Here is a 19,346-nt window from a genome sequence, read left to right as displayed (position 1 = left end):
TTGTGGTGTGGTGGGGAGGCCCAATGCTTGTGGTGTGGTGGGGGTGCCAATGCTTGTGGTGTGGTGGGGGGGCCCCAAGCTTGTGGTGTGGTGGTGGGGGGGGCAATTGCCCCTTAATTGGAAAAAATGAATTGGGTGCTCTAAATTAAAAAAAATAATAATAATACCGAGTCTCAACCCAACAACAGCCTGGTTTTAACCTTCAAAGGAACGTGGTCCACACTCAACCGGTTCATAACCGGCCATGGCCCCTTCTTGGCCAACCTCCACAGATGGGGCCAGCCCCCTATGTGCCTGTGGAAGGGAGCAAACTGTGCATCACACCATAGTAGAATATCCAATCCACAGAATCAATGGAGGCCTATCTGCACTCTACACACCAGCAATGGAAGAAGCTGCTTGGCTCAGGGAACTTGAATTTGCTAAATAAACATAACTGTGTATGTGCGATGGAAAGTAACTCGGGTCTACGCCCATCAATCTGGGATCAGTTAGGACTTTGGTGCTCAAAGTGATGGGTGGGTTTTCTTGCAGGAGCTGAGTTTTGATTATATTTTGACCCCTTGGTTCTTGGTATCCCTACTTGCCGGGCTTGCCGAATGTGAAGCCGCATCACCGGACCAGGCACCCGGCTGTGGAGAAAATAAAATACTTGATTGGCACGCAAAGAGTTAAATAGGAGACTTGTGACAAGGGCTCTGCCTGTTGCTGCTGCTGGGTGGAAATATTTACTCTGTTGACAGAGAAAGCAGAGTTTTGTGTGCCAGCTGGGAGAGCTGAAGGAGGCGGCACGTTGGTTGGCCTAACCTATTTGGCGACGCGCCCTTGATGACACAGAAAGGGCTGCAGACCATTGACAGCCTGAGTTTGGTGTCACCGTCAACAACCACCTCCCCCGCAGCCCAGACCCAACCCTATCTCTGCCCTCCCTTCTAAAGGAGCAACTGCATTCATCGAAGAGAAATGGGTTCGTCAAAGGCTCCGTCACCTGTTGTCCCAACTTGCAAATAAGTAGGTACTTGAATCTTCTGTTTCTGTTTCCTATGATGTAAAATGCCAGAACTTTTCCTTTGCTACTTCCAAATGGCTTGAGAGCAACTGTGTGGGAGAGCACTAGTGGTGTGTATCCTGTGCCCCGCTTTAAACCATGCTGTTAGTTTGTTGACAGTGAGGGCAATAACTATTCTCCAAGGTGTGCTGTCACAGCAAGGGGGCAACCGCAAGGCTCTTTTGCAAATTCTGCCTGACTCAGTGTGTTGCAAATTTGATAGAAGTGACCCAAAAACAGTTTGTGTAAGAGATGCAGCTGCAAGCAGGTTAAATATATCGATCCAGGGGTGGCACGGTGGTGTAATGGTTGGCACTGCTGCCTCACGGCGCTGAGGACCCGGGTTCGATCCCGGCCCCGGGTCACTGCCTGTATGGAGTTTGCACATTCTCCCCGTGTCTGCGTGGGTCTCATCCCCACAACCCAAAGATGTGCAGGTTAGGTGGATTGGCCACTCTAAATTGCCCCTTAATTGGAAAAAGAATAATTGGCTACATTAAATTAAAATAGAAATAAAAAATAAATGCATTGATCTGCTGAGAAAGTGGGAGATAACAAAGGGATATTCTATTTATTTAGCATTGTTCTGTACATGTCAATGTTAATTTGGGGAAGAATGGGGAATGGGGGAAGGGGCAGGGAGTGTGTACGGGGAGCTGTAGGAATTCCTTCAACCTTAGCATTGTCCACAGGCAAACTAGTTCCCCTGTGATTTCTGTATTGTAGCTTGGCACAAGAAACAGGTAATTACCCTTCACAATGATGGATGTATCTTTGTGAGGCTGCTTTCTGCTGGTCACTAGGAAACAGTTTCTATGCACCTAACACATGTGGTCAATAGTCAGAAGAGGTGGGGTGGTGGGGGGGGGGGAAGTGAAAAAAACAGCTGATTTCAGAAGTCTCGGGGAATGTTTTAAGGACTGTAGGGAGAGCAGCAAGGGCAATAAAACCTCAAATGGCAAAGAGGAGCATGGAACATTAACTTCTTTCCCATTAGTTCCTTTCCCAAGGGTCCACATCACTCCAGCGGATAGTGCGGAACCTCTGCCTACTCCCTATCTATGCCCTGGCCCCCTTGCGGTTTTCACATCTCCTGTACCGAGAACATTGGTCTCGAGCAGAAGGATGAAAATTCGATGTGATGCCTTGCCACGGTGTGTCTGTGTCCTATGATCTTCTAAACATCTTAAAAACAAGATAAGTGCCTTGTTTGTTTCGAGAGCTGGTATCCATATTAGTTGCTCAGTCTGTGATCGAACCTACAGCACAGAAACGGGTCATTTGGTCCAAATAGTCTGTGCCGTTATTTATGTTCCATCTGGGCCACCCTCCGCCCACTCATCAATCTCGCCCTTTCACTGTCAATTCTATTCTTTTCTCTCTCTATCTAGTTTCCTCTGAATTGGAACTAAACGATTTGCCTCAAGCATTTTTCGTGGGTTACACATTAAAAAATTTTTAGAGGACCCAATTTTGTTTTTCCAATTAAGGGGCGATTAAGCGTGGCCAATTTACCTACCCTGCACAACTTTTGTGTTGTGGAGGTGAGACCCATGCAAACACGGGGAGAATGTGTAATCTCCACACGGACAGTGACCCGGGGCCGGGCTCCACATTCTTTAGGTAACGGTAGTCCTCCTGAATGGGTTCATTAGCGACAGTCTTGTGCCTCAGATTTTGGTCTCCCCACCACGTGTTTATCTTATCAAATCCTTTCCCCGTCTTGAAGACCTCTCTCTTTCTCTCTCTGGCCTCCCTCGGCCTCCCCTTTTCCAGTGAAAAGAGTGCCAGGCCTTTCAATCTCACCTGACATTCATTTTTTTTTTTAAATTTAGAGTACCCAATTTATTTTTTCCAATTAAGGGGCATTTAGCATGGCCAATCCACCTAACCTGCATATCTTTAGGTTGTAGGGGCGAAACCCACGCAAACACGGGGCGAATGTGCAAACTCCACACGGACAGTGACCCAGAGCCGGGATCGAACCTGGGACCTCAGCGCCGTGAGGCCGCAGGGCTAACCCACTGCGCCACCCTGCTGCCCTTCACCTGATATTCATAACCTCCAAAATCAAATGTAGTAGGAATGACACGTGCCACGCTCATGTGATCTGCGAGGGTTAGCCAACTTGCAACATCTGTTTATAGGGGTGTATAGATTTATTTTTGGAATGTTGTGAGGAATCAAGTAAAACCCCAGTGAGAATAATTCATGTAACAATTATTAAAAACTATTTATTAAATCAAAGACAAAATACACATGAAGGGACAATACCATTCTAATGAATAACAATACAGGGAGGATAAACATCTTGTCCTGGTCCAGCGAAGATATTTAAACTGCCTTAACAAAGGTTTTCTGCACTGCCTTGGCTCTAAGACTTGAAACTATTAGATGTGAACTGGCCTCAGGCTGTTTGATGTAAATTGACCACCCTGCTTCTGAGGATGCTGGCAATTATACCATTTCTCCTTTTGATTGTGCATTCTGTGTATTTGGCTGCCAGCCTCTATCCTTGATTCTAGAAATTAGCATATGTATACCACAATCGTCTAGGTAACCTGTTTCTACTAATAAACGGTTCACACCTGACTCTATCTAGATGCCTTCTAGTCTTGTTACTGGGAAAGACGCATCTCATCTGGCCTTTTGAATACTGGCCACTGCTGTCGCTAGGCAGATTTGTCGCTGGGCAGGTCGCATCCGATTATGTTAAATTTGCGTTACTGCTGTTACTAGGAAAATCCATGACAAGGAAAAGTCGGGATTTTGAAATTTGAAAATTCTTTGGGAGCAAAGCAGCTGATGGTTAGAATCACATCATGTGACATCGCCTCCGCGTCAAATGATAGTGAATCATTTTGAGAACTGGTGGATGTATTACACACAAGTGCTGCAGTTCAACCCTGACTTGACATTGGACCGCATATGACGTTGATTGACGCATAATCGTACTCCCCTCTCCTTTGTTTTCCACCCTTACTCCCCTACCACTACCCATCTCGGGATTGAAGGTTTAATTCCCTTCACTCCACAGGCAGTTTTTACTCCAAAGATGCTCACAGATGATCTTGAATTTACAGTACAAAAACACTCGAGTCGCCCCAACATGTCTCCGCCAATGTTTATGCTGCACCCAATCTTCCTCTTGCTTTACGAACATATGAATATATGAATCAGGAGCAGGAGTGGGCCATCCGGCCCTTTGAACCTGATGCACAGTTCAATAATATTCTCACTGTAACCTCTACCCCTGATAACCTTTCACCCCCTTGTTAATCAAGAATCAATCGAGCTCTGCCTTGAAAACATCCAAAGACTCTGCTTCCATTGCCTTTTCAGGAAAGGATTTCCAGAGACTCGTGGCCCTCTGAGAGAAATACATTCGCCTCACCTCCAACTTAAATGAGAAACCCGTTATTTTTCAGCACTGAACGCCTCGTCCGAGGTTCTCCCACAAGAGGAAACATCCTCTCCATAGCCACCCTGTCAAGATCCCTCAGGATCTTATATGTTTCAATCAAGTCACCCCTTATTCTTTTAAACTCCAGCGGATACAAGCTGAGCCTGTCCCACCTTCTCTGCCCATTCCAGGTATTAGTTTGGTAAACCTTCTCCATCACATTTACGTCCTTCCTTAAATAAGGAAACCAGTACTGTGCACATTACTCCAGTGCCCTGTGCAACTGAATCATAACCGTCCTACTTTTGTAATCAATTCTCCTTGCAATAGATGATAACATTTTCATAGTTTTCCTAATGACTTGCTGTACCTGCAAACTAGTCTTTTTGTGTATCATGCACTAGGACACTCAGATCCCTCTGGATTTCTTCACCTCACACCATCATCACATTCTTCTTTCTATTCCTTTCTTCCTTATCTTCTTATCTAGTTTAAGTGGCTCAGTTGGTGGCACTTTCGTCACAGAATTAACAGCTTGTGAATTTGAGACCAGGACTGGAACACAAAACTCCAGGTTGACACTCCAGTGCAGTACTGAGGGAGTACTGCGCTGTCGGATGTATTCTGTTTTTGGATGGGATGCCACGCTGAGGCCCGGCCTGCCCTCTCGATAGGGCTACTTTGAAAAGGGGGAGCTGTATCCCACAATCCCATCAATCCAAAACTGATTATCTGGCCAATTATCACATTGGGCTGGATTCTCCGATTTGTAAGCTGAGTGCTGATGGTGGCGTGGGAACAGTGGCGTTTTACATGCAGTAGCCCTTGGGAGGAAGTCCCGCCTCCTGGAGCTGCTGGCCAATCGGAGGCCAGCAGCTCGCCACAAAGACACCACCAGCTGGGGGGGGGGGGGGGGGGGGGGAGGCAAGGAAATGGCGTTTCGCAATGGACTCGGGCATTCAGATAGGATTTCCGCTCGGGCCATGCTGGCAGGCTCTGGTGAGGGGGCATATTGAACAGGGCAATGTGGGAGAGTGAACTTGTGCAGGGGCAAAACTGTGGCGATTGGCTCTGAGAGCCTGGAAAGTGGTACTCCAACTCCCCTCCCCCCCCCCCCCTCAAACTTAACTGGCCATTGTGGTGTTCTTTGTGTTGATTATTTAGGGGTGGTTTGCGTAGTGTTCACAAAATAGCTTGAACAAAGCTACAAATTTATTAACACTACTAATTTGGATTCGACACGTACTCCTAAAGAATACACAGTTGATTATTAACATTTGAACTACACTCATCTACAGCTATTCTTAATACTGATATAAACTATGATCTGCTCTCACTCACACTATTTGTACTTCTGACTCTCCCCAGCTAACTCCTGCACACGCTCTCCCACAAGGCTTAGCATCACTGCCTTATATGCTTGCAACTGTAGCTCCCTCTAGTGGCTACTGTAGACACTTCATTAACCCTTGCAGTTCTTACAGTTATGATAATACCACAGCTATCAGCCCTTGTATTCTGCACACTAGACATAGGCCTCTCCTGTCACCCATTAGGTGGCTTGATAAAGATATTAAGTGACATTAATTGCCCACTTAAGGGCTTCAATTGAGCCACAGGCAGGAGATAGACGCATGCCTTCCCTGCTGCTCATAAAATCACAGTGGAGGTTAGGGTAGATGGGCCAGTGCGGGCATGGTGCCCTATTTTATGAGTCCACCCATCTGCTATTCCGCAGGTGGCCTATAAAATTGAGCCCCAAGTCTATATTGTCCCCTTAACTCCGTCTATGCAATTTACCTTAAGCCCTCTCTGTGGTAGTGAGTTCCACATTCTAAGCAGTCTCTGGATGAAAAGATTTCTCCTGAATTCCCTGTTGGATCAATAGGACGTCTTGAATATTCAGGTTGAGTAATTCTTCAAAGGGACTAGGACCTGCGGTGTAAACTTTCTAACAAAGCGTTTTATGTCGTGCGAAAAGGAATTGCAACAACCTGATCGTTAATGTAACAAGTATGCAGGATTGAACACTAACCTTTTAAAAATGCATGTTTTTCCCAAGCTTTGCAAAAAGATCAAAGACCAATGTGGGGAGGTTGAAAATTACTAACCTGTAAGAAGAGAAAATTATAACAGAGGGTTCAATAAGAACATGGATATGAAGCTATGCCAAGAACAAGGAGAGTTTTACTTTTAATCATAGAGTTTATTTCATCTGTGAATGGTTCAGTCACTATGTAACCATTCAAAAAGGTCAGGCACCTCATTCATAGGAATAAGGGAACTCCAACACTCTCTGACAACAACAATTTAAGCAAAGCCTTTAACATAGTCTCAAGCACTTCACGGGAATGTTAAGAAACTGAACAATATTTGGTTCAGAGACATCAACAGAGATATTAGGGATGACAGTTGAGTCAAGGAGGTTGGCTTTAAGGAGCGTCTTGAAGGAGGAAGGATATGTAGAGAGGCGGAGAGGTGTAAGGGGGGATTTCAGAGCTCATGGTCGTTGCTGACCTGAATTGTGTTATGGGCCAGGGTTTAGAGAACCCCAAAATGTATCATGGTGTTCACCTGACCCACAACTTTTAATAGATTGTGGTATGGGAAGCACATGGCCCACTCTTCAGGTGTGGTACAGCAGTAAAGCAATGTTTATTCTGTGAACTCAAGTTAACCTTTTTAAAACACACAGTGAACATTTCAGCAACCATTAATTCAAATACAACCCCCAAAGAATACAACACTACGTAATCCTTAAGCTGTCCTTTTAACATCCATAAGGTTTAAACAAAACCTTGAAACAGAAGCACATCAGGTTAAAGTCACTAATGAGAGCAGTTATTAGTTTTAAATCACCAAAGGATCAATTTACAGTCTTTAGAATACAGAGAGAGAGACTCATGCACCTTTTGGCTGTGAAAATGAAACTAAAACACACCCTGCAGCAAACAGCCTAAACGAAAGTAAAAAGCTGACAGACAGCCAGCTCCACCCACTCTCTGACATCACTGCAGTAATAAACACCCATTTCTTAAAGGTACTCTCACTACAGATATTTATATACACACCCATTTATAAACACCCATTTCTTAAAGGTACTCTCACATGACAATTGGGGGAGTGCAGTTACCTCCGATGGTTGTAGGGCTGGAAGAGGTCCCGAGGTAGGGTATGGAGGGATTTAAAATCCAAGCGTTACTTAACCGGGAGCCAGTGTAGTGAACATAGTGCCAATGGGTTACCCAGAACTTAGTTAAGGCATGGACAACTGGGTTTTGTATGATCCGGAGCTTATGGAGGGTAGAATCTGAGAGTTCCACCAGGGGTACGTTGGATTCCTTAGTGGCATGGCATGTAACATCAGATCAGTGAAGGCAGGGGTGGATTTACAGAAGTGGAAATAGGCGGTCACAATGATGCCGCAGATATGTGGTCTGGGGCATCTCTGGATCAAATTTTTAAAAATGTTTTTATTGGTTTACACATTTTTATGTTGCACGTTCCAGTCCGTACTTTGAATTTACAAGTTTCATCACCGCACATGGTATTGGTCAAAGCAACCAAGGAAAAGGTAGAAGTTTAATAATAATGATCTCTATTATTGTCATTAACACTGCAATGAAGTTAGTGTGAAAATCCCCTAGTTGCCACATTCCCCCGCCTGTTGGGGTACACTGAGGGAGAATTCAGAATGTCCAATTCACCTCACATGCACGTCTTTCGGGACTTGTGGGAGGAAACCGGAGCGCCCGGAGGAACCCATGCAAACACGGGGCAAACGTGCAGACTCCGCACAGACAGTGACCCAGCCGGGAATCGAACCCAGGTCCCTGGTGCTGCGAAGGAACAGTGCTAATCACCGTGCTACCGTGCCGCCTAAAAGTTAGAAATGAGAGCTAAGCCAAAGAAGAATGGGAAGAAGGAAACAAAAACAATATCAACAAACAAGGCGCAGTATACATATTTACATATTTGGCCAATTTCCTCAACGTACAATGATGTACAGAGAGGGCTCATGGTTCGAAAGGAGGTGGAAAGTGCATCGGGTGGATGTAGACCTGAGGAGGAGATCAACCTTGATCTAATTGACAAAATTACAGAATCGTTTCAGTGCAGAAGGAGACCGTACAACCTCCCGTGCCTGGACTGCTGTCTGAATGAGCAGTTCGTCTAGTGCTATCCCCCACACTTCCTCCCCATAAACCTACGCATTCCTCCTTTTTCAGATAACAGTCTAATTCGCTTTGGAATGCTTCGATTGAACCTGCCTCCAACACACTCTTAGCCAGTGCATTCCAGGCCTTTCCACGCTTGCTGCGTGGAAAGGTTTTTTTTCCGTCGCTGTTGCTTCTTTTTGCCAATTACTTTAAGTCTGTATTCTCCCTTCCTTAATCTGTTCACTCACTTAGGTCTGGGATCTTGCTGGGACTAGGCTGGCAAGAGGTGGGGGTGGAGGGGCATGTTGGGCAGGACAAGGGGGGATGGTAGACTTTGCATTTTAATGTCTTCACAACGTTCCTACAGTGCGCCGTCCTTCAGAACTGGATGCAATACTTCAGCTGATGCTAAACTGATGTTTTATACAAATGCAACATAACCTCATTGCTCTTGTGCTCGATGCCCCTATTACTAAAGCCCAGGATACTGTCTACGTTCTGAACTGCTCTCGACTTGTTCTGCCAACTTCAATGAATTATGCACATAGACACCCAGGTATCTCTGCTACTGCACTGCCTTTAGAATTGTACCCGTTAGTTTATATTGTCTCTCCATGTTCTTCCTTCCAATATTAATCACTTCACATTTCTCCACATTGAGCTGTATCTGCTATGTGCCTGCCCATTCCACCAACCTGCTTATGTCCTTTTGACTTTCTACAGCATTCTCCCCACATTTCACGGTGCTTCCTAGTTTTGAAATTGTGCCCTGTACATCAAGGTTGAGGTCATTAATATCTCCAGCCCGAGAAACATCCAATATCTGCTACTCTCTGCTTCCTGTCACTCAGCCAATTTCATATCCGACTGATATTGTCCCTTTTATTTCATGAACACAAGTCTGTTGTGTACCATTGTATCAAATGCCTTTGGAAGTCCATGTACACCACATCAACAGCATTGCCCTCATCAACCCTCTCTGTTACTTCCTCAAAAAACTCCAGCAAGTTAGTTAATCAGGATTCTCCCTCAGGGAACCCATGTTGAGTTTCCTCAATCAACCCACATTATCCATGTGACTATTAATTTTGTTCTGAATTATTGTATTTAGATGTTTCCACACTACCAAAGTTAAATTGACGGGCCTGTAATTGCTAGGTTTATTGTTAAAACTTTCTTTTTTTTGCCCAATGCTCAATGTTTGCAAATCTCCAGTCCTTCGGGTGCACCCCTGAGTTTAAGAAAGACTGAAAAATTATGAGAGGGAAAATGCTGGAAAATCTCAGCAAGTCTGGCAGCATCTGTAGGGAGAGAAAAGAGCAAACGTTTCGAGTTCGATGACTCTTTCGGCCCATCCAACCCTTGTAAAGAGCACCGTTCTTAAGCTCACACCTCCACCCTATCCCTGCAACCCAGTAACCCCACCTAACCTTTTGCACACTAAGGGGCAATTTAGCATGGCCAATCTAAACCAGGGGCTGGTTTAGCAAGGGGCTGGTTTAGCACACTGGGCTAAATCGCTGGCTTTGAAAGCAGACCAAGGTAGGCTAGCAGCACGGTTCAACTCCCGTACCAGCTTCCCCGAACAGGTGCCGGAATGTGGCGACTAGGGGCTTTTCACAGTAACTTCATTGAAACCTACTCGTGACATTTGAAAATGACTTATTGTCACGAGTAGGTTTCAATGAAGTTACTGTGAAAAGCCCCTAGTCGCCACATTCCGGCGCCTGTCCGGGGAGGCTGGTACGGGAATCGAACCGTGCTGCTGGCCTGCTTGGTCTGCTTTAAAAGCCAGCGATTTAGCCCAATGAGCTAAAACAGCCCCTTTCATTTTTCATCTACCTAACCTGCGCATCTTTGGACTGTGGGACGAAACCTTTCTCTTTTGAGGGAATATACCTTGAATGCTGGAACTGGCTCAAGGGCTGAATGGTTGACTTCTGTTCCTCTGTAAATCGTAACTCCGATAATCCACGTATTCACACATCTGTTCGGAATTGGCTCTTGTTAATTGGTTAAAACCTTCATTCTATAGCAACGTCACATGAGCTGTCAACATGCTCCGACCAAACATCCCTGTGTGATTCCAGCTTGGTTTTGTTCTGGCTTGACTCCCTGGCCAGAAGTACATTCTTGTGCAAAAGCTTCTGCAGCGCTTCTTGACCCCACAGGCTTTTTGCAGGGGCTTTGAAATGTTGACCGAAGAACGCCGATTTATAACGTGAAGTGGGTCTCCAGTGAAATGAGAGATCTTTTAAAGAAAATAGTGAAACACAGATCTGTCAATTCCTTTTCATGCGACACAGACCGATTCTCAGTCAGCGTTGAAGGTCACCGAGGGGCTGAATGTTTCGCCTACTTCTCAGCTTTGTTTAGCATCAAAATGAAAATATTGTTTGTGATGCCGAGTTTTAAAAAATGAAATATTTAGGCTTCACTCAGAAGAGGTCTTCGAACAGTTAGAACTATGTCTGTACCACACAATGTCATAATACCAGTGACCATATCACGGTTACAAAGAGGTGGAAAGCTAAATGGTTCTTAAACTTGGTACGTTTGGCTGGGAAAGACTTGACGGGATGTTGCCGGACTCGTTTAAGAAACAACTTGCAATTTCACAGCTCCTCTCCCAATCTCCTGACTCCCCAAGGCATTTTAGAACCAATGAGGTATTTTTTTGAAGTGTATTCACTGCTGTAGCATAGAAAATGTAGCAGGCAATTTCTGCGCAGCAAGCTGCCACAAACAGCAGTTAGATAAACACTCGGGTGTCTCTTTATGTCGGCTGAGGGGGTAATACTGACCAAAATAATTTCTCTTCTTTTCAATTGCTGTCGCACAATTCTTAATACCGACCCAAGGACAGACGGGGGACCTCAATTGAATATCTTATTGGAAAGATAATGACTGCAGGACTGCATTAAGAATTTTGGTTTAGACTGTGCCCAATTCAGTGACCCCTTTGCACCTGGCGCAGATCTTAGTGCAATGGGTGAAACGCGCGTAAGCACCAAATTGGGCTCCATGTAGGGCCAGTTGTGAGTCACGAGACTCATTCCATCCGGCGCGATCTGAATCTCGCCCAGTGACCAGAGCTCAATGACCCGGATGCTGGATTCACCTGGTACCTGGAACTCACCGGCCGTGCCTGGGTTTAGTGTTGGTCCACACAAACATGGAGCAGTCATCACTGCACCTGGAAAGTTTCCCAGGCTAGTGGAGACTCCCAGGTGGTTGGAGACAGGGCAGGGGGGAACGCCGGCACTCCCCCTGTCACCTGTGGATGTTGGCACTGCCAGCCTGGCACTCTGGTAGTGCCACATGAACACCTTGGCATTGCCAGTGTGCCATGTTGGCACTGCCAGGGGTCAGGACTTGGGGGTGGCCTTGCCAGATAAAGTGGGGGGGGGAGGGTGAGGGGGGGCGATTCCTTGGGGCCTCCCCAAGTTGGCGGGGGGGGGGGGGGGATAGATCAGAGCTGTCGGGCAAAAGCTCTCCAGCAGGAAATCCCGCTAAGTGCGACCTCGGAGGTGGGTAATTCCCCGAGGCCAAACAAAACAGCTAAGTGCCGTTGGATGGCGGGTTGTTTCTCTGCGCTGCAGCCACCGGGAAACATGCCGCTAAACGTGCTGCCCAGCGGACTGCAACTGGAGTCTGCTGAATTGTGCCCGACATGTTTTAAGTCTCTGGGGTGAAATTCTCCCAACGGGAGGCTAAGTGCCGACGCCGGAGTGAAAACCGGAGTGTTTCACTCCGGCGTCGGAGGCCGCTCCTCGCCCCCTATTCTCCCACCCCCAGGGGTCTAGGAGCGGCGCCGCATCAATTACGCGCGCCGGGCCTTGGCACCGTTCTCCCCGCGGGCGCCCCGCAAGACATGGAGGATTGATCTTGCGGGGCGGCGGAGGAAAAGAGTGCGTCCTTTAGAGACGCCGGCCCGCCGATCGGTGGGCACCGATTGCAGGCCAGACCCCTACTGAGCGCCCCCTGGGTGCTTGATCCTCCCTCCTCCCCCCCCCCACAGGCCGCACACGCAGCGCTTGCGCACTGTTCACGCCGGCAGCGACCAGGAGTGGTTGGCGCCGGCGTGAACCCGTCGGATTGGGCAGGCCGCTCGGCCCATCTGGGCCGGAGAATCGCCGCTCGCCTGCTACAAACGGCGAGCGGCGATTCTCCGAGCGGCCTGTCGTGAAATGCGGCACGCCGTTTTGGGGGGGGTGGGAGAATCCCGTGCGGGTGCCAGGGCGGCGTGGCGGGAATTGCCCAGCACTCCCGCAATTCTCCCACCTGGCGTGGGGGTCATGCGGGTGCCAGGGCGGCATGGCGGAGAATTGTGCCCCTGATGTTGGACTTGAACCCTGAACCATGCAACTCAGAGGTCAGAGTGCTACCGACCTGAGCACAGCTAACATCTGAAGGCCCCCTTTTTGTTTTCTCATTAGCACAGGACTCCTTTTGAAAATTCACCGTATGGCCCGTCCTGCATCTGCAAACCCACACAGGGCGGAACCTTGTGCCCCTCCCCCTTGGCAGGGGGACATTAAATTGGGCGATAGAGTGGTGGGTGGACACCCCACTCCTGCCTCCACCTCTCGAAGGACCCCCTTTCCACTGCCAATTGAATGCCTTCAAGGGGCTTCATCGTACCACTGCTATTAACCCAGCAACGAGTGGGCTATTCCCAATGTCGGAAGCATGACAAGCAAACTTTCAGTGTGTATGTTTGCTGGCTCCCAGTGGGGTTTTCCTTGTTCAAAGGGAAGAGATAGAGGGACCCGGCAGCAGGAAGGGTGTGGCCCACTGAATGCCAGGCCCCTGCCCTTGCTGCTGACCCCCTCTACAGCGACCCCAATCTTAACTTGACTGAAAGCCAGAGTGTGGATCATAATAGAGTTGCGAAGTAATGAGAAGGAATGAAATGTGTGTGTGTGAACCAGAGTGTCATTGTCTAGTTGGGTGTCCTTTAAAAGCAAAGAAGCAATCTTGTTCTGGAAGCTTCAAATTGGCTTTTTTTTTAAATGCCAGCATATACCGCCAATGTCTGCATTAACCTACTGTGTCTGAGGCGATTAAAGCTGTAGCTTAGCTCGGGATGGGACACGGAAAGTTTGAGAGACTGGGTGGGTTCCATCTCCGATGGGGTGTTTAAGGATTTGATGGGGCAGATGGAGAGAAACTATTTCCTCTGGGGAGGGAGCTGAGAACATGGGGGTATTGCCTTAAAATTTGAGCGAGGCCATTCAAAGGCGATGCCAAGACGCACCTCTTCACACATAAAGGTCGTGGAAATCTGAAATCCCACCAAAAAGTTGTTGAGGATTTGGATTTTTAAGGATGTTAAGGGATAGGGCATCAAAATATGGAGTTAAGATACAGATTAGTCATGGTCTAACTGAATGGTGGAACTGGCTGGAGGGGCTGAATGGCCTCTTCCTTGATGAATCTTGCTTTGGCCATTAGGAAGTAAGCTTCATATTCTTGACTATATCCGCAGCCAGTCTTTATGAACAACTCATAACTATTTACATATATACAGTAGAGGGTACAGGTATGGAGCTGCATCCAGCAGAGTTGTTTACGGAGAATCCCGCCCATAAAATCCCTGCAGTGCAGAAGGTGGCCATTTGGCCCATTGAAACTGCACCGACTCTCCAAAGGAACACCCTACCTAGCCTCACTCCCCTGCCGTAACCCCACCTAACCTGCACACCTTAGGACAAAGGGGGCAACTGAGCATGGCCAATCCACCTAACCTGCACATCTGTGGACTGTGGGAGGAAACCGGAGCACCCGGAGGAAAGCCGCGCAGATTTGGGTAGGAAGTGAAAACTCCACGCACAACAGTCACCTGAGGTCGGAATTGAACCTGGGTCCCAGGCGCTGTGAGGCAGCAGTGCTAACCACCGTGCCACCCCTCATGGGCCAGACGCCACTACTACACCCTTGTTCCTCTGTCCCGATGATATCAAACTTTGTTCAGCAGGAGGTAAGTGAAAGGTGAAGAACTCGGCCAGCAAAGCAATGAGAGAGGAAACAAGTTAGACCTGTAGACATTTGTTTGTGTGATTCATGAGGGGCAACTTCTGAAAGGAACTTCAAAAGTACAATTAAGATTCCAGAACATTTTAAGTTGATTGCAGTGCAATCTGCTACATCATAAGAACATAAGAACTAGGAGCAGGAGTAGACAATTCAGCCCCTCGAGCCCACTTCGCCATTCAATGCAATCATGGCTGATCTCCTCGAGGCCTCAACTCCACTTTTCTGCCTGTTTTCCATCACCCTTCATCCCATTGCTAGTTAAAAATCTGTCTATCTCCTTAAATTTACTCAACGTCCCAGCATCCACCACACTCTGGGGGAGTGAATTCCACAGATTCACGACCCATTGAGAGAAGTAATTTCTCCTCATCTGTTTTAAATCTGCTATCCCTTATCCTCAAACTATGACCGCTCATTCTAGATTGCCCCATTATCATAATCAACCCCGGGGCTAACACCTGTGTGAATTAAAGCATCCTCAGCACTGACGCGCAGCAGGAGCAGTGAAAACTGCCTCGCCAGTTGTGTGGGGTGGTGGGTGACTCTGGTTAAGCACAGGCAGAGTAATATGAGAACTGGAGGTGGGCCATTGAATCCCTCAGCTCTCACAGAATGACGGAACTGTTACAGCACAGAAGGAGACCATTTTTATAACCTTTATTAGTGTCACAAGTAGGCTTATATTAACTCCGCAATGAAGTTACTGTGAAAAGCCCCTAGTTGCCACATTTTGGCACCTATTCGGGTACACTGAGCGAATTCAGAATGTTCAATTCACCTAACAAGCACGTCTTTCGGGACTTGTGGGAGGAAACCGGAGTGCCTGGAGAAAACACAGGGACAGGGAAACACGCAGACACAGGGAGACCGTGCAGACTCCGCACAGACAGTGACACAAGCAGGTTTGCTCCATCGTGTCCGCACCAACTCTCCAAACGAGCAGCATGACTTAGTGCCATTCTCCTTCCTTTCACCCCTAACCCCTGCACATTGGTTCCGTTCAAATGATCATCCAATACCCTCTTGAAAGCCTCGCTTGAATGTGTTCACACCGCTGTCCCAAGCAGTGCATTACAGACCCGAACCCCTCGCTGTGTGAAAAAGATTATTCTCACTCGTTACACCATTCCATTCGATCGCGGCTGCCCTGCACCTTAACCCCATCGAGCGGACACCAACGGCTGAATGTATCGGCTCAATCTAAAGTAAAATCTGAGAGCGTGTTACGTTCTCACTTGTCTACAGCATTGGGGTAAATGTGCCTTTAATATATTCTCGAAAGTTCTGGGGAAACCATTCTCCTGCACGGGTTTCAGCAAGCGTTGCCAAAGGGAAAGTAGTTACGTAATCGTGGCTGCCTAGAGCCAGCTGCAGGAACACGGCCAAGTGGACATGGCTCTCTGCCCCGGTTCCGAGAGGCAGCGCAGGATTCCACAGCATCTGTTGCAGTATTGAACAGCTCTCCCGGCTGACTGAGATCACTGTTGAATGATGCTCCATTTTAGAACCCAACCTGTTATCGCCCTGCCCTCTTGGCCGGCTGCTGCTGTGATGTCGGGCATTGGGATCGGGCATCTGGCGAGGGCAGCTGACAGATTTAAGGTAATTGGCGTAAGATGGGAGAAGACGTTTTCCTACCCAGCGATGCGTTTTGATGCAGAACGAGTGGAACAAACGGGGTCGATAATAACTTTCAAAACAGAATTGCGTAAACGATTGAAATAAGGGCAAATTTACAGGGCTATGTGAGGAAGAGGGAGGAAGGGGGCTAATTATTCTTTCTAAGAACCAACACAGGGTCAAGTGGCCTCCATCTGTTCTGTAAGATTTAATGATTAATTTACCTTCCAAGAGGCTTCTTTATTGTTGATAATTTGTGCGCGAGTGTGTGTCTCTCGCTCCTTTCTGACAGAGTGCGCTATATTTAGTAAGTTCTACTTGTGCGATAAAAGGAATGACGTGCATTTGTGTAACATCTTATCATCCTCAAACATATCTGACCTCTGTACATACAGTGGAACACTGGAAGGATGGCGACTGTTGCTCTTCCGACACACATTGCCGTCATTTTGCTGTTAGAAAAAGAACAAAAGAATTGGCATTTCTTTTGGGCGATCCTCGTGCCTCAGGTGTGTTGGCAGCCAACGTTGCCCAAGTGGTACTGTCCCCCAATGAAGGGCTGCTGGACTCTGATTGGCCTGTATCTCTTGGTGGGCGGGACCTCTGCCCCAGTGGTCCTTGATCCTGTGGAAGGCCCAGCTAAGTTTCTAGCTTGAAAAAGAGGTCCATCGAGTGGGCAAAGTCTCCGTCACCTCCATTAAATACCACCCTTTCCTTTAAAGCATATCTTCACACAAGCAGTTTTCTCCCTTTGGGGAATAGTGGGGAGGGGTGTAAGTAATCACTGTTGTGACATAGGAAACACTGTGCAGTATTCCCAAGTGATGTCGATTGTGAGGAAAAAAAGATTGTCATCGGGTATATTTTCAAATATAAGGGTGTTTTTTTGACTCCTATGCAAGAGCAAAATAAAGCAGTTATATATTGCTGATTGCTTTATTAGGATGTCACATATCTACTTTACCCAATTTGGCTTTGCTGCCTTTCTCGACAGTGTGTTATGCGATCTCCATCTAACCTTAATCTGGTATTTTATTATCACAGTCACAACATTCCCATTAACTAATTCCAAGTCGCACTCTCTCACATGGTCTTCAGCCTGTCCTGGTGTTGACTTGAGGCTGAAAGTGAGGTGGGGACCAGAACGGCAATATGCCGTCCCTCTCTCACTGCATCCAGCATTTTCTGTCTTCATTTCAAATCATTAGCACCCGCTCAAACGGTAATGCATCTGTACAATCTGACTTCCACTCCTCGTCATGGGTGTAGTCAGAGGCCAGGGATGCAAATTCAAATTTAGCAGTCAAGTGGGCCACTTAATCACCTTTCAGATTGGCACAGTTGGCAGCACCGATACAGAGGGAGGCCTGAACTCTTAATCTTACCGACATTACACTCAGGTACAAGATTGGGGGCCTATATCGGTGAGATGGTGCTGTAGTGGTAATGTCACTGAACTACTAGCCCCGTATTAGCCTTGGATAATTCCTTGAGGACATGGGTTCTGTTATATTACATTTAGTAATATATTGTTACTCATTTGCTTACTGCCAGAATGGCTGTATGCTTGATGTTCAGAAACACTCAAAGTCTTCAAACAAAGCAAATACTGTTTATTGAGTAACGATTATAAATTAACTATGAGGGCAGCACGGTGGCCTAGTGGTTAGCACAACCGCCTCACGGCGCTGAGGTCCCAGGTTCGATCCCGGCTCTGGGTCACTGTCCGTGTGGAGTTTGCACATTCTCCCCGTGTCTGCGTGGGTTTCGCCCCCACAACCCAAAAAAAAAAATGTGCAGAGTAGGTGGATTGGCCATGCTAAATTGCCCCTTAATTGGAAAAAATAATTGGGTAATCTAAATTTATAAAAAAAAAAAAAAAAAAAAATAAATAAATTAACTATGAGTTTGTTCACTCTTCTATAACTATAACTGTAGATTAGGTAAGTAAGATTAAGTATATATTGTTATGGGGCAGGGTTTAGAGAACCCCAAAGTGTACCATGGAGTTCTGACCCACAACTTTGAATAGATTGTGGTTATGGGGAACACATGGGCTTACTCTGCAGGTGTGATGCAACAGAAATCTACAGTACTTTTTAAATTAAAACGATGTTTATTTATGCAACCAGTTAACACTTTATAAACCCACAGTAAACATCTTAACAACTATCAACACCAATAAATCCCCAAAGAATACAGTACGCAATAAGTAACTCTTAATCTTTCCTTGCAACTTCCATAAGACACAAAAATAACCCTTTTTATAGAAAGACATCAGGTTTAAATTCTCTACTGAGAGCAGTTACCACTTTGAAATCACCAAATGAACATTCTTTAGCTTGCAGCGATTCATACACATCTTGCTGTGACTGCAGCTTTTCCAAAACTAAAACGAAACCGAACACACCCTGTGGCAAACAGCCTAAAGTGAAAGTAAAAGCAGACAGACAGCCCAGCTCCACCCACTCTCTGACATCACTGATAAACAAGATGTGGCGATGCCGGAGTTGGACTGGGGTGAGCACAGTAAGAAGTCTTACAACACCAGGTTAAAGTCCAACAGGTTTGTTTCTAACACGAGCTTTCGGAGCACTGCTCCTTCCTCAGGTGAATTGAGGTATGTTCCAGAAACATATATATAGATAAATTCAAAGATGCCAGACAATGCTTAGAATACAAGCATTTGCAGGTAATTCAGTCTTTACAGATCCAGAGATAGGGGTAACCCCAGGTTAAAGAGGTGTGAATTGTCTCAAGCCAGGACAGTTGGTAGGATTTCGCAAGCCCAGGCCAGATGGTGGGGGATGAATGTAATGCGACATGAATCCCAGGTCCCGGTTGAGGCCGCACTCATGTGTGCGGAACTTGGCTATAGGTTTCTGCTCGGCGATTCTGCGCTGTCCTGAAAGCCGCCTTGGAGAACGCTTACCCGGAGATCAGAGGCTGAATGCCCTTGACTGCTGAAGTGTTCCCCGACTGGAAGGGAACACTCCTGCCTGGTGATTGTTGCGTGATGTCCGTTCATTCGTTGTTGCAGCGTCTGCATGGTCTCGCCAATGTACCACGCTTCGGG

At 46.9% G+C, this 19,346-nt stretch overlaps 1 protein-coding gene across 6 annotated transcripts in view; it reads left to right on the top strand.

Moving 5' to 3' along the window:
• The window catches only part of LOC119973830 (semaphorin-3A-like), a 412,512-nt gene that overhangs the window by 82,370 nt on the left and 310,796 nt on the right, over window positions 1-19,346 (top strand). The window contains exon 1 of one of the 6 annotated variants that reach the window (XM_038812292.1): window positions 842-1,011. The exons of 4 other annotated variants lie outside the window; for them this stretch is intronic. The gene's annotated coding sequence lies outside the window, so the exon portion shown is untranslated. Of the gene's footprint in view, window positions 1-841; window positions 1,016-19,346 lie in introns of those variants that run through there. One more of the 6 variants, XM_038812295.1, reaches the window with a different exon arrangement.

This window comes from Scyliorhinus canicula, chromosome 11 (genome assembly GCF_902713615.1).
Source record: "Scyliorhinus canicula chromosome 11, sScyCan1.1, whole genome shotgun sequence".
Classification (NCBI taxonomy): domain Eukaryota; kingdom Metazoa; phylum Chordata; class Chondrichthyes; order Carcharhiniformes; family Scyliorhinidae; genus Scyliorhinus; species Scyliorhinus canicula.
Note: the sequence above shows the minus strand (reverse complement) of the source record. Positions and strands in the feature narration are given on the sequence as shown.